A 17,393-nucleotide genomic window follows, 5' to 3' on the forward strand; every position below is an offset into this window, starting at 1 on the left:
CTTATTTATTAATAATAATTTTAGGAGATCTAATAGCCTATAGAGGAGGTATTATTAATCTTAAAACAGGACCTATTTAGTTAACCATTAAAGGGAGATAAATTAAGATGTCTTTTAATATATTACTATTAGGAAATAATAAGGCAGTATTAGGAATACCTTAGTTATAGAAATATAATCTAAAGATCGATTAGATTATAGGTTAAGTTAATATTAGAAATACTTAATACTATAAGATATAATAATAAACTAAGTTAGTATAGTACTAAGTAGGAGCGATATTGTTGGTGTCATAGGGTAACTCACTAATGCTACTTAAGTAGATATAGTAAATGTTGGTTATAAAGCTTGTTGTTTAGAATTAGGGGGTAGGTAAGGAACTTAAGGTTCCTTATTACACTAGTGCCGCGGCAATACGTGATAACCGCTTGCTCTATTCCCAACACTAGCAACTCTTCTTTTATGGTTGCCATCTATATACACTTATAGATTGCTACTATATAAAGATATAAAGCTAAGAAGAAGAAGAAGAAGAAGAAGAAGAGTATTAGGGGTTAACACAAAGACAAGAGAGCCGCTAAGGCGCTAGGAGTAAGCGGGCTAATAGCGATTTTCCATGCCGGGTATAGAAAATCCTAATTAGCTAGCTTAATAAATAGCGTCGGCAGAACTATATACCGTTACCCGAATTAATTAGGCGTAGCGCTCTTAGTAAGAATCTAACTAATTAGATAACTTTAACCGGTGGTTAAAATTCTATAAAATCTTAACTTCTTTAAACTTCCCTTTTAATCTAACCTTTAACTTGTATATATAGAGTATTTATATTAACAAATATCTCTAGTGCCTTATTTAGGTTTGCCTTTATTATTATATCTACTAGGTTATCTTAGCTATTAATTTATTAAATCTTAAAGAGTTCTTAACGCTTATAGGACTATTAAAGTGCTATAATATTAATTATAAGGCGCTTTTTCTTTATAGTACTAAGCTTAACTAAACACTTATAGAGGGAATATAAGTCGGTGTATATAATTATAGGGATAATAAGAAGTTTAAGTTAATCTATAATTATTTTAAGGGTAGTTCTAATTATAATTGCTATATTAACTCTGCTAACCATTCTATATATCTCTAATACTAGGACGCTTTAAGTAACGCGCTTACTTTTAGTTAAGCTCTAATAGATAAGATTGCCGTAGATTATAAAGTTATTCTCTCTAGTAGATTTGTTTGCGATAATAATCTTATATCCTAGCTAGGAGCTAAAATCTTTATTATTTATAAACAATCTATTAATAAATACAAAGAGCTTAATAGTAGGGAGATTAATAGGTATATAGAGTAGTCCCTAATTAAGATGGCTTATTTACTAGAAAAGACGCTTATTTAGGTTAAGAATATTATCCTTAGTTAGTTCCTGGTATTAGGCAGTAATAAAGAGATTAAAGGAAGCCTTAGGTTAATAGATAGAAGTAATATAAGCTCCGCGAGCGCGTTATTCTATATATCCTTACTTTAGAGAATTAATATTAATAACGTTAATCTTCTTACCTTAACCCTTCTAGTGTAAAGTAATGGAATCCTTATTTAGGGAGAGGATACATCTATTAAAGAGTAATAGTATTATTAAATTAAGTCTTTCCTTTAGCTTTACTATAAGGTTTACCTTTACTAGCTTATCCTCTTTAAGGGCTAAGAATTAGTTGTCTCCTAAGATAATTATATTGTTAGTTTATATACCAATAATTCTAAATAGAGTTCCTATAGTTATAATAAGGAAGCAGGGATCGAACGTAGAAGTAGTTATTAAAAGCTTCTCTTTATAGTGCTTACTATAAGTAGCCTACTAATAGGTTCCTGCCTCTGCGATTCCGTATAATGGCTTAAGGACAACCATAATTATATCTTTGGGATATTAGTAGCGAATTTACTCTAGAAGATATACTAATATTAAGCGCTAAAGGTATATCTCTAATTAGGTATAGGCCTAAGTAATATCTCGCAAATAAACCACTATTTTATTCTTTATTAAGGAGGGAGCTAGCGTAATAATAACTTGCTAACTAGCTTATTAAATTATAGGGGATTATATAAGGATTACTTCCTTACCGTTATTATTATAACCTTAGATAATAAGCCTTAATTTCTTAAATAGGGCGTCGGTAGCTTTACCCTTAATCTTATTAACTATTCTTAACTTAAAGATACGAACTCTATTAAACTTAGTAGGGTTATACTTCTTAAATTTAAAGACTCCTCTTATAATAAGACTATTAATCTCCTACTTATTAAATGCTTAGAAAGGAGCTCCTAGAGTTATAATATAACCTTTTTTTTAGAGCTGTTTTGCGAGTTTAAAGTTAGCCTTCTCCTTAGCTGTTATAAAGGCCATTAATAGCTTAACTCTATTCTTAATGGCAGCAACAAATTACTCTTTAAAATTAATAAAATATTAGTAATTTTGTAATCCCTTTAGGCGACCTCTACCGCGTTATAGTTGTGGCGCATCTACTATAATTATATTAGAATTATAGTCGCCTTCTAGAGTATATTAATTATAGTTCTTCTCTAGGGCCTCTTCTAGGGCATCCTGTAAAGGCTTAAAACTATTATCTTTATAGTAAGGCTTAATAATAGTTAAATAGAATTAAGTAGGTCTATAAGGCATCTAAATAGTATAAGTTTAACTATTAATTATAATAAGTTAATATAGGCCTAACCACCCTCCCTTTTTACGCTATATATATACCTTAAACTAGAGTAGCAGATTAAGCATAGTTAAGGTATTTAGGCCATTTCTTATTCCTAATACGTTGTTAACCTAGCGTATAGCATAGAGATATTATACCTCCTTTATTACCTTGTAAATAGCCTTAGCTTATTATATAACGGAGGGAGATAGTAAAGAATTATTAGTTATTTAAGGGTAGGCGCTAAAGACTAATAATATAGGTACAAGTCTATCCGGGTTAGCGGAATTATTAATAGCTTTAACAGCTATTTATAAGGTAAGTTCTTTACTAGTATTCTCTAATTCTAAAGAAATAATCTTATATACGCGGCATAATAGCGCGTAATATTGCTCTACTTTTTTAACGCTATTATATGCCTTAATAGGGACTTCCTTAACCTTAATTGCTATTGCCTTTATCTATTATTAAAACTCTATAGATAAGAAGTTCTTTCCTACATTATAGACGATTTAATTAGGGGGTCCTAGGTAGATATTAATCTAGCATAATTAAAGAGTATCCTATGCGTTCTTAGCTAATATATCCTTTAAGAATCGTGCGGCTTAAAAGGAGGTTAAAAAATCAACGACTTAGAGTACTAGCTTACCGCTAAGATATATAACGTTAATAATAATATATAAGTTAAAGTTATAGTTATCTTTAAGGGTAAACTTAAATCGGCTAGGGGACTTCTAGTTTATTTAGTAGTGATAGTAGTACTTTATAAGATACTTAATTGCCTTAACCTTAACTTTATAGCCTACTTACTAAAGAACCCTAAGCAATTAATAAACGGATAGGTGGCTAAAATAATAATGTAGTTAACGTAACTCTAACTTAGTTAGGTAGCTTTAAGTAATACTCTTTTCTAGTTAATAAAGGAGTAACTAAGGGTAACCCTACTTACGCATAATGGGCACCTAATTATCTCCCTAAATAAGTATATCCTTAAGGTTATTAAGCTTAACGCCTAATTTATCTATATCTCTAATATAAAATAGAAATGGGGTATTTATAGGAACAACGTAAAAGGTAATATACCCTAAGGGGGTTTAGACCCTAATTATGCTAAGAGAGATTATAGTACCCTTACTAAAACAAATCGTGTATTAGCCTACCATTAAATAGTTAATCTAAATAGAGCTATTAAGCTGCTAAAGGGCTCGAACTTAAGGTTCTCCTACTATAGATACTCCTGCGGCTCCGGTATCTGGCATAATACTATAAAAGACGTTCGCTAAGTATTTATTATTAAAGGAGAACGCGGAACTTTCCCTTGGCTTATTAAAGATATCTAACTTTATAGTAAAATAGAGCGTAGATTAGTTATTAAGAATAGTAATGGTTTATATACTATCTACCTCACTATACTTAGTAAAGTATTGGTTGGGTAAGTACTCCTTAATTTTTATATCTATAAGGAGCTATTCGGCCTTATTAACCTTACCCTTAAGATCTTTTACGCCTTTATATTAAACTAGGAAGCTTTAAAAGTAGGCTATAGTAACCTTATAGTTTTTAATATTTCTTATACTCCGGCAAAACTTATTATATACCTCTTTTTGTCTATTAAGGGGGTGCCTAGTTAACTAGCAATTTAGCTTCTTATAAATATAACACTTCTTTTAGTGATTACTTTAAAATGAACCTCTATAAGGACCTCTATAATTGCCTTATAGTCGGCGTTAATTATACCCTTTACTATATCCCCTACCACGATATATTTAATTAGTCTAGTTATAGTTATATTAATCGTCTAGGTTAATTAAAGTAGGTTAGGGTTAGGTGTTAAATTACTACACTTCTTAAGAACGTAGAGTGGTACTAATAAAGGATCTTAATTAAGCATATACTCCTTTATAAGTATTTATAAGATTAAAGAGAGTAAGGTTATATTCTTTAATATCTTAGTATGCGCTAATAACTTAATCGCGTAGGCTGAAGTCCTCTTAATATAATTCGGATAAACCATACTAAATTATCTAAAGTTAATTAAAGAGCTTTTAAAGATAATTAAGCCAAGAAACACCTGGGTTTATAGCAATAATCCTTAGAAAGGTAGTCTCTCTCTATTCTAATATATACTATTACTTATTCTCTTCTGTTTTAAAGTAGCATCTTAATTTATATATTATATAGTTAAAATTGTACCCTTTTCCTGCTAAACGATTATAGTAGAAGGTATTAGCGCGGCCTTTAAGCATAACGGAATAAGCGTTATAATATTAGTTAGGTTCTAGTCTTACCTTCTAGTAATAGTTATAGAAGATATATAGCTTTAAATTAAGGATATTATATAGCTCCCTGCTAAACTTCTTTTCCTAGTCTAAATAGAGCTTCGTAAGATCCGTAAGCAACTTTAAGATGCCTCTAAGTAGTGCTAGGTCAGGTTAAGATTGCATTTAAAATTAAGGAGGTGGGGATTATATTATAGGCTGTAGTAGGGATATAGAGCTCGATAAAATAGAGTATAGTACTTAATCTTACTGTGGGAGAGTTTAAAGGTTATTAAGTCGCGAAGTAGGGGGTTCTAGAGTAATAGAACTAGAGTACGTCTCTAGTAGCGTATTGCTTGGATTCTATTATAAGTTAAGCTTCTTTATAGTGCGTAGTTAGTGCTTAATCTCTTATAGAGTCTATTTATATTCTTCTTTTGCTTTAATAATATACTCCTAAATATTATCTCTAATACCTCCCCCGTCTATAGGGATAAATACTTTATACTCCTAAAGGAAGTTACAGAAGTCCTATACGAGATCCTTATATATAGGAACCTATATTTCCTTTATCTATTTAATAAAGTCCTCCTTTATATAATACCATAGCATGGTATTATTATATTTACTATCTTTATAGTGTGCTATGCGGTATAATAAGAATCTATTTAGCTCCTTTTACTTAGCGGTTATAAAGTCGGTTATAGGTCTATCCTATATCTCTAGGTTAATATCTTTTTTATACTTCTTTAGATAGGTTAACGCTATAATAACAGTTATTTAACGTGTAGAGAGTGTTAAGAATATAGGGATAGCGTGCTAGTAGAACTTTAATAGTCTAGTAGAGCTAAAATTATCGTAAGGTAAGGGCGCGCTAGTAACTACCTTAGATGCTAACAGAGTATAAGGGCTAGAGAGCGCGTTATTAACGTAATTTTGATGTGGTAGGGCCGCTAGGAACGTGGCAGAGTGTTAAGAGTATTATTTTTAACGCGTTTTAGACATTAACTTAGGACCTTAGGTTTAGTAATACTTCTAACCTAAAGTACTCAACCAAATCTTCGTAAACGTGGTTATTCTATATAATAGACGCAACTTAGTATCTCCTAGTACTTAGTAATACTTCTATTACTAGTTTTCCGTAAGTTTAAGGTAGCACAGTATTGCCGGGATCCATTCCATATAAGTATATATAGCACCCCTACACGAGACTGTCTCTTCTATTAAGAACCTTACTATTCTATAGTTAACTGTGTGTTTAACTACTAATTAGTGTTGGTGTTATAGGGTAACTTACTAATGCTACTTAAGTAGATACAGTGAATGTTAGTTATAAAGCTTATTGTTTAGAATTAGGGGGTAGGTGAGGAACTTAAGGTTCCTCACTACGCTAGTGCCACGGCGACACGTGACAACCGCTTGCCCTATTCCCGACAGATATATAAAGAAACTAAAAAAGGGTTAGATTATATACTAGAAAAATACCATAAGTATAATAAGAAGCTATAGTTACTAGAAAGCAAGATACTGTTAGAATATATAGTATAGGACTATAAAATAGAATTAGAACTAGGAATAAGTTTAAGGTTCTTTCTAACCTATAAACTTATAGAAAAAGAGTTATAAGCACTTAAAGAGTTTATCTAAGAAACCCTATAAAAGGGATATATTAGACTATTATAATTATCAGTAAGTTATCTAGTACTATTTATACTAAAGAAAAATGGTAAACTAAGACTATATATATTACGGGACGGGGGCAGTAGCTATAAAGCGTATATATTCAAGGAGTCTACAAAACGTTGCGCGATCGATCGTAAGGGTCGAGGGCGTAAGGAGGTGATATACCTACGCGTAGCTGACATAAGCTATACGCGAGGTGTACGCGAGAGCACGGGGCTCTCCTATAGAGGCCCCTACGGTGGGGTTCCGTGACAATATATTGACTATAGACAGTTAAACAGCATTATAAGAAAGGATAGGTATCCTTTACCCTTAATTAGCGAAATCTAAGACAGAATAGGTAATGCGTAAATCTTTATAAAGATAGATCTAAGATAGGCGTACTATTAGATTAGAATTAAGGAAGGCAATAAATAAAAAGCAGCCTTTAGGTTAAAGGAAGGACTATATAAACTATTAGTTATACAATTTAGGCTTATAAACGCACTAGCAACATTCTAAAAGTAAATTAATAGTGTATTAGAAGAACACCTTAATAAATTTGTTATAGTATACCTTAACAATATTATTATCTACTTAATAAGTAAGGAAGAATATAGAGAACACGTTAAATAGGTTTTAAAGAAACTATAGAAAGAATAAATACTAGTAGTAATTAAGAAATGCGAGTTCTTTATAAGGAAGACTAATTTTATTAAATTTATTATTAAGCTAAGTAAGTTAAGTATGGACCTAAAGAAAATTAAAGCTATAGTTAATTAGTAGGAACTAAAGAACATTATATAGTTAAAATTGGTTTTAGGGGTTTGTAATTACTATAAGAGATTTATAGTATAATAGTTAAAGAATATTAAGCCATTTACTTAATTAATAAAGAAAGAGGAACTATAGATATAGGGAAATAAGTAAAAGAAGTTGTTTATAGAACTTAAGAAGTTATTTACCTAGGAACTAATCCTTAAAATCTACTAACTAAAGTTAAAAACAGTTATTAAAACGGACGTATTAGACTTTATACTAGGAGTATACTTTATATAAAAATATAAAAATAGATAGCATCTAGTAGCGTACTATAGTCAAAAAATAACACCACCGGAGTTAAACTATAATATCTATAATAAGGAGTTATTAGGTATAATTATAGTATTAAAGAAATAAAGAGTATTCTTATAAGGTATAGAAAAACTATTTATAGTTAAAACGGATTATAAAAACCTAATAGGATTTCTAATAATAAAGGAAATTAACTAAAAATAGGTTAGATAGGTAGAAATACTTACAAACTACTATTTTAAGATTTAGTATACTAAGGGTATAGACAATACACGAGCAGACGCTCTAAGTAAAAAAGCTAAACTATAAAATAATAAAAAGCTATTAGGGGCTTTACTATAAAAGGATACAGACGGGTTAATTAGATATAATTATCTAAAAATTATAATAACTTAAGAAGATGAGTTAAAAAGAATCTATAAGATATTAGAAAGCTTTTAGGCGCAAAGAATTCTAAAAGTATAATTAAAAGATTTATAAATAGATATATACAAAAACTAAGAAGCTATATATATCCTAAAAGGTATAGCAAAGCATTTTATAGAAGATTTCTATAAGGGAATAACTTAAGGATATAATAGAGCTATAGGCTTAGTATTAAGACTTTAAGAGGAATATATTATTAACGGAATCTAGAGGATTGCCAGAAAGGTCACTAAAGAATATTTAGATTGCTAAAAAAAAAAACTAATAAGGTATAAGCCATATAGAGGGCTATAACTAGTTAAAATACTAGAGAGACTATAGGAGGTTATATTATAAGACTATATTATTAAATTACTAAAGTTAAAAGATCCTATTACCGGATAAGATTATAATATAATCTTAGTAATAGTAGATAAGCTTATAAAGTGGGCATACTTTATAGCATACATAGAAGAAATCTTAGCGGAAGATATCGCTAGAATCTATATAAAGAAAGTATTTATAAAATATAGAGCACTAAGTAAAATTATATCGGATAGAGATCTAAGATTTATAGTAGTATTTTAGGAGGTATTCTTAGCAGAATAAGGAGTTTAAGCAGTAACTTTTACCGCATATTATCCGCAAACAGACGATTAAATAGAAAGATTAAATTAGACACTAGAGCAGTATCTAAAACATTATATTAATTACGTATAAAATAATTAGGTATTACTATTACTAATTATATAGTTTGCATATAATATAATACTATAGGAAGGAATAGGTATATTACTATTTAAGGCAAATTATAGATATAAGCTAAGAATATTACTATTACTATAATAAGTAAAAAAAATAAGTAGCATAGCTAAGTAAAGAATAAAGACTTTAATAAATCTTTATATAGACCTTATAGAAACAGCTAAAATAGTATAATAGAAAATAAAAAAGTACTATAATATTAAGAGATCTAAGGGACTAGATCTTAAGGAGGGAGATAAAGTATAGCTACTATACAAATTTTTTAAAAGTTAACGACTAAGTAAGAAGTTGGACTACGTTAGACTAAAACCTTTAAAATAATAAAAAAGATTTTACTAGTTATATTTAAGTTAAACCTACTAGCTAAAATAAAGATCTACCCTATATAGTATATTATAATACTAGAGCTAGTATATAGGAATATTAAGCTACTAATTTATAAGGAAGACACGTATAGAGGACAAAAAGAAGATAAATAGTAAGTTTTAAAAATCGTTAGTTATAAGGATATTAACAACAAAATATAGTATAAGGTTAAGTAGATAGGCTATAATAAGACTACCTAGAAGCTATTATAAAATCTAAAAAATGCTATAGGAAAGGTATAGGAGTATTAAAAGAAAGTAGGTTAGGTAATATTAATAAAGAAAAATTGTTAAAAAATAAGTCACCTAAGGGGGACCTAGGAGGAACAGCTACTAAGCTATTTAGAGCTATCCCCCATTTAGTTAAAGGAAGACTAGCCCTCTTATTACTAAGTTCCTATAGACCTTATTCTATAAGTTTCCACTTCTTAAAGCAAACCTTTTTGCGTACCTTCTTAAGACAAAGTAGCTAAGTAAATGCCGCGATATAAGTATCTAAGGACTTCTATTCTATATCTTAAGAACACTTAAGCGTAGTAAGGGCCTACGCTAGGTTACCGTCTAGCTTTATAGCGATAGTTTAAACATAAGACCCTATAATAAATTACTTAGGAAACTTAAAGACTATTAAAAGTTATAGGACGCGTATACTTAGCGTTAAAAGTAAAATAAACGTTATAAAAGGAATAAATATTTACTTTAGTGCACTTTAAGTAAGAGAATAGTTGCTAAGATAAAAGACTCGCTAGCATAATATAAACTAACCCCTCTTTCATATAATAAGAATATAGAGATAGTATAATTTTACTAAGTAATAATATAGCAGTAATAGTGCGGGTATAATATTACGCGTATAAAGAAAAAGATGCTTTAGGTATAATAAGTAATAATATTAACTAAATTAATTAAATAGATATTATACCTCTAGTAAACAACTTAGAAATATTAGAAATCTTTAAGAATAAAGATAAAAAGAAGGGAGATAGTATTATAGACGCTTTAAGTATAATATTATAACTACTTAGAGAAGAGTTAAAAGAAGCTAGTTAGTTAATATAGGCACGGTCTAAAATAAAACTAGTAGAACTATATAATAAAGAATAGTAAGCGAGTTATATAACGTGCTATGTATAGAATAAGAGAAATGGGAGAAACTTATGTACCTTATATATAATACGTACATCATATATAAAAAGGATTTCTTAGGAGTTAAGATATATATTTAAAGGACTATAGTCCCTACCTAAATAGTCCCTCCTTATAGTAATTCTTAAAATATAATTAGAGTTAATCTGTTAGGCAACTACTCCACCAGTTATTATTACATTATTAACTTTACTTGCATTACCTATATACCTAGCCTATTAACAGGACCCACCATAGTTCTTACTACAAGATTCCGTTATACTTAACCTTTACTATAGGGAGGAGTTATATATTTAAGGACACACAGTCTTTATAGATAGTTTCTCTTTTTATAGTAAATCTTAGAATATAATTAGAGTTAATCTATTAGGTAACTACTCTATTAGTTATTATTACGTTATTAACTTCTTATTTACCTATCCCTTAACCCGCTGGGGTGCAATGCCAAGCTGCACTGTGCATGAATACCGTACTAAGCTGTACGAAGAACCTTAGGTTACTGCAATTCTTATTACGGAGGCTCGAATAAGAGCTTCCTATTGGCCAGATTCTTATTGATAACGTAGGACCCAAATCAGCAGGTTAAGGGATAACGTATTTTATAAGCGAAGTATTAATATAAGCAAGTTATTGAAACTAATTCCTTACCAAAATCTATAAAATCCACAACGAAATATCTTAACAACGACTAGATAAAAAACTCTGAATTTTTCAAATTAATAAATCCACTAGTTATTAAGATATAATATTTTATTTATATTTAAAGACTAAAACTTAATATCTTAATAATTATAAGATTTTGTCCTATAAAAATTTAATAATTACTTTTCCTAATTAATATTTATAATCTACTAAAATTTTAGAGTTTTTTTATCTAGTCGTTATTAAGATATTTCGTTGTAGATTTTATAAATTTTGGTAAGGAATTGGTTTCGATAACTTACTTATGTCAATACTTCGCTTATAAAATACGTTATACTTAGCCTATTAATAAGTCTACCGTAGTATTTCCTATAAGGCTTTATTATATATTTATTACTAAAGTTATAGTATTAATAAAGTTAAATAATATGCTACTAAAAGTAGTAGCTATAATAGCGTTAACGGCAGTAACTATATTAGGATTAGGTAACAATACTAATATAATTATAGCTAGAAGCGTTGGACATATCGTAAGGACGGCTAACGCGCTAGTAGTAAGCAAACTAATAGTGCGGTAGCAGAATATGGCAGAATATGGCAGGACACGGCTAACACACTAGTAGTAAGCGAGCTAATGGCGAGGTGGTAGAATATGGCAGAATATAGTAGGACGCGCCTAATATATATATGTGACGCGCGTTATAAGTAAAAAAAGAACAATCTACTAATAACACCGCATAGTACATATCATTGTAATATATATATTCTGCACGTTATTAAAGCATACCAACACTAATTAGTAAGCGCGCATAGATTAGGAAATACGTATTAGTTTAGAAGACGTCTAACGCTCCACCTTACAACGGCCTTATTTTAGTTAAAGAGAGTACTAAGGATAATCTAGAAGCTTAATAGCTTGCCATTACCTATAGACCCTTATTACTACTAAGAATCAAATAATACACTCTAGATTTGGAAGGATATTGCTTCCTACCTTATTAAAAGTTAAGTTTTTAACAACTTGTGTTAACTACCCTTTCTCCCTCCTTACAAATACTATAAACACTCTCTCTCTATAAATACCAACACCCTCTATTAACAACCTCTTTATAACCAGATAAGATGGCTATACCTATAAACTGGAAGGCAGAGGTAGAGCAATGGAAGAATAGAATTAACATATAAACTGCGACTAACGATAATATTATAAACTATATTTAGTTCAAGATATAGGAATATAATAACAACAACTCTATTAACAGCGCTTTATAGGACTACTTTTAAAAAGACTTTAAAGAGTTTATTATAGATATATTCTCTTAAGCTAGCACTAAAACCCTTAAGAATCTTTTCCTCCTTTTTCGCAAAGGAGGAGTATATGTATATAAGAACGATAAACGTACTAAGCTTGCATAAGTTTTGGCTAATATACTACTTAAAGAAACTTAATACAAATAGAGCCAAGAAGAATTTAATAAAGCCTATAAGGAGTAATTTAATGGCACCTTTAAGTCTAATATACTTACCAACGTATTTATATGCGGCTTAAAATATAAGACTACATAAACCCTTATACCTTAATTAATACCTAAAAGCATACCTATAACGACTCCACTAATGTCTCAAATAACTCCGCCTCTAAGTCTACTACTCCTACCTCCGCAGGCCACAACACCTACTACTACTATACCCATTACTATAGCACCTACTTCTATACTAGGGTATGGAAAGGAACTAGTAAATACAGCTAAGTTATATACGGACGACTAGAAATACAGTGGTACTAGCGAAAACTTTAACTTTAAGTTAATAATCTTCTATAATATCTATAACAGAGCAGACGTTCTACCCAATGCCTACCTTAAGGCTCTCCCACTTATGCTATAAGGCCTAGCTCTAGATTACTACTATAATACTAGACTTGCTATACTTATGTTTAAGGACGCTTGTAGGTTACTTTATAGCTTCTTTAAAAGACCTAGTTCTAAACGCAAAAGCCTTAATAAATAGAATTTAATATTACTATAGATAGTTATATAAAAGAATGCGGACAAATCAACTAGTTAATATCTTTAGATACTAGTTACTAAACTCTCTTAACTATAGCATAGACTGAATTTAGAACTATAAGGAGTCCTATTTCTCTACAATAAGCTTATTACATCTTATTAGGGGATTCCCGTATATTAAATTACTGTATTAGATCTACTAGATAAACTAGGCCCCCTTATTAATAAACTACAATCCTTAATTACAGCTTATAAAAAGCAGAACTTAGAATAAGTTTAAGCCTATTATATAGACCGCCGATACCTTAGAAGGAGAGATAACTATAACCAAAATCGCAATCGTAATCGACCTTAATTCCCTCCTTAACATAAACTACGTTGCTTTGTATATAATAAGGAGGACTATCGCTTATAAAAGCATAATAAGGAAGAATAAGAAGAGGCGAAGGCTTAGTTTAGAAGTATTAATAAGGACAAGTTTAACAAGTTTAATAATTGCTTTACTTAACGCCTTAATTAATACATCGCCGACTATAAGGACAATAATGGTATTAACTCAGAAGAAGAACTTAAAGAAGTCTTTTATACACTAACTATTAATATAAGTACTAAGACAGTTAACCAGAACAATTAGTTGCATATTAATTACTTCTATATATCCTTTGGTTAAGTTAAGCAATAGGAAGCAACCCTTATAGCTGCTAACCTAGCAAATAAGGCCTTTAGTTATTTAGTTACAACTATAGATAGCGTAACTCCTTTTATATAAATACCTTTTATAACTAACGAAGACCTATTTACTTATAACACAACTACGTCCCGCTATACTATAGACCGCTTTCTAGGTATTCTAATTAATACAGAAGCCTCTAAACGCTCTACAGCAGAATATAGTTAGTTCTTAGTATTTTAAAGACTTAATACTAATATATAACTTAATATAACTACGTAAGGCATAGTTAACGTATAATTCGGTATTAGATTAACCTTATTAATTAGATTAGCTAAAGTGGCTACCCCTATTAGCATAATTGAGTTTTATATTATTAAGGTTAATACCCCGTTTTTACTTTACTTAGTAGATATAGACTACCTATAAGTATATTTTAACAACTTAAAGAACTTGCTAGTTATATCTCGCAGTATAGTACCAGTCGTATATTATTTTGGCTACCCTTTCCTACTTTAGAATATATCCCTATGTACTTATTTAACTGAGTTATTTAAGTAAAACCCTTGCTATTTAACTAATGTGGAACTGAAACGACTATATCGCCGTTTTAGCTACCCTTTAGTTAAGCGCCTTACGCGAGTACTTAAGCGCTTAGGATATAACGTTAACAGTAAGACCTTAGACCATCTTACACGCTACTGCCATTATTATTAAAAATACGGAAAATCACCTAGCAGATTCAGATTTACAATATATAATAATATTAATTTTAACTACTTAATCGTGGTTAATATTATATATATTAACGGCGCACCCCTTTTATATATTGTTAATAAAGGAACACGATTTTAAGCTAGTAGATAACTATAAAGCATTAGCGCTAAACACATATGGGATATACTACGAATGTGCTGGATTAATATATATTTGGGACCTCCTAATATAATTATATATAATGCAGGCAAGAACTTTATAAGTAAGGAATTTAAGTAGTACGCTATAATATTTGGAACAATTACAAAAAGTATACCCGTTAAAGCCCATAACTTAATTAGAATGGTAGAACGCTATTATGGTCCCCTTCGCTGTATATACCATATTATTACCACGGAACTACTAGATATTAATAAAGATATAGCTCTATAAATAGCTTTTAAGGCAATTAATAATTTAGTAGGCCCTAACGGCCTTATACCCACCTTACTAGTATTTGGAGCTTACCCGCGCATAGTAGAATCTAATGCACCTAACCCTATAGTTGCACAACAAGCTACAGCCCTTAAGAAAGCCATAGAAGAAGTTAAGAAGATTAGAGCCGAACGTTAAGTAGTAAATGCTCTTAATATGCGCAACGGCCTTAAAACAACCGTAATTTATAACCTACCACTTAACTTACTTATACTGGCATAGAGAGAAGGACCTATAGGCCAGCCTGGTTTCTAGTTAGGTCCCTATAATCTACTTAGTATTAATAATAAGACCTATACTATATAACTCCCCCACGGCCCTATTAACTTTCGTAGTATAGTTATAAAACTATACTTGTAAGAACCTAGAGATATAGAGGACGTATAACCTAATAATGAGAACGAACTACCTTAGTTAATTATGGAACTACCTTAGGAACCTTAACTAGTTAAGTGAGGATAAGGCAGACTACGCAAGTATCCTATTATAGTTAATACTATAAATATATCTATATACTTATAAGATAAGAATAAGACTAATAGTTAGTTTATAGCCTTACAACAGAAAGAGGTTAAAGGACTACTTAAGAAAGGAGTCTTTAAATTAGTTAATATTAAGGACGTACCTTAAGGCAATAGAGTATTTAACTCTAGATTTGTTAATAAAATTAAGAATCCCAGTACTAATAAGGCCTTTAAGAAATTAAGACTAGTTATACAGGCCTATAATGACTTAGAAAAAGACCTTATACTAACCTAATCACCTATAATTTAACGAGTCAGCTAACGCCTTATTCTCTATATTACGGCTATAACCTAGACTAACGATATATACCTTTACTTATAAGATATCTTATAAGCCTACGTTTAGTTAATTATAAAACTAAATTAAGACTTCTATATCCGAGCACCTCTTAAACTTAGTATAGTACTTAGAGTCTTACAAGGCACAATCCTTAAGATCATTAGACCTTTATACGGTATCCTAGAAGTAGGCAATTATTGGTTTAAGATCTATTACAACTACTATACTAAGGAGTTGAATATAAACCAATCTACTTATGACCCCTGCTTATTCCACCTTAATAATTCTATAAGCTTTAGAATAGTTGGCCTTTAAACTAATAATACCCTCTTCTTAGCTAATTTGGTTTTTACAGCTTTAGAATAAGAAAAGATTAAGAAAGTGAAGTTTCTAACTAAGGAACGCGAGTACCTTATACTAAAGCACCCAATTAAGTTTAATGGAGGCATTATTTAACAACAGGACTATACAATTACACTTATATAGGAGCGCCAATACTAGAACCTAACCCTTGTTAATATTAAGGAAGCTATTATAACAACTAGCTTTAGAGGTATTATTTATACGGCACTTATATCTAAGGACTAATACGTCGCCTAATAAGCAAGAGGAGCTTATATTGCGTCCGTATGCTAGCCTAAAGCTTCTTTTAATTTATTCTACGCTGCCTAGGTAATTAACCCTAACGAGAAAGACACAAAACTACTTAATAAGAGAATTTAGTGGCAAATTAAAAACTTAATAAGAGGTTTAAGCTTTGTTAAACTTAATATAGAGATACTTTAACTACTTATATTCACTAATTCCTTATTTATAAATAATAAGGACCTCTTATTATAAATTAGATATATCCTAATACTAGTAGACTTATTAAATAAGGCGAACATCGTTTACTAGTCCTTAGTTAAGTGTAAAAGAGTCACTAGAAGCGTACTAGCCTCCGAATTATACGCTATAGCCTATAGTTTCGATATCGGCGCTACAATTAAGGCTATAGTTAAACTATAACTTAACATCAGCCTACTGCTTATCCTTTATACTGATTCTAAGTTAATTTATAAATGCCTTATCAAGCTAGGAATAACATAGGAGAAGAGACTTATAATTAATGTTATATGCCTACGCCAGTTATACAAAAGACATAAAATAGCTAAAGTTAAGTGGATTAACGGAGACAGCAACCCTGTAGACGCTATGACTAAAAGCAAACCGTTATTAGCCCTTAAGCGACTTATTAATATAAACCGAATTAAGTTAGAGACGGTAGAATGGGTAGAACGTTCTACTAATAATAGCGTTAATTTAGAGGCATAGGGTAGGGAAGGAAGGGAGGAGAAGTGCGTATATGGATTTCTTGGACTATATAGTTATAGCCTACTAGTTCTTTATATTTTCTAAAGTACTCCTAGTATAGCTAGAAGCGTTAGATATATCATAAGGACGGCTAATGCGCTAGTGGTAAGCAAACTAATAGTATAGTAGCAGAATATGGCAGAATATAGCAGGACATAGCTAACACGCTAGTGGTAAGTAAGCTAATGGCGAGGTGGCAGAACATGGCAGAACATGGCAGGACGCGCCCAATATATATATGTAACGCGCGTCGTAAGTAGAAAAAGAACAATCTACTAACAACACCGCATAGTACATATCATTGTAATATATGTATTCTGCACATTGTTAAAGCATACCAACAATAATAAATACTA

The sequence above is a fragment of the Cenococcum geophilum genome (genome assembly GCF_001692895.1).
Source record: "Cenococcum geophilum 1.58 unplaced genomic scaffold K441scaffold_21, whole genome shotgun sequence".
NCBI classification, from domain to species: Eukaryota; Fungi; Ascomycota; class Dothideomycetes; order Gloniales; family Gloniaceae; genus Cenococcum; species Cenococcum geophilum.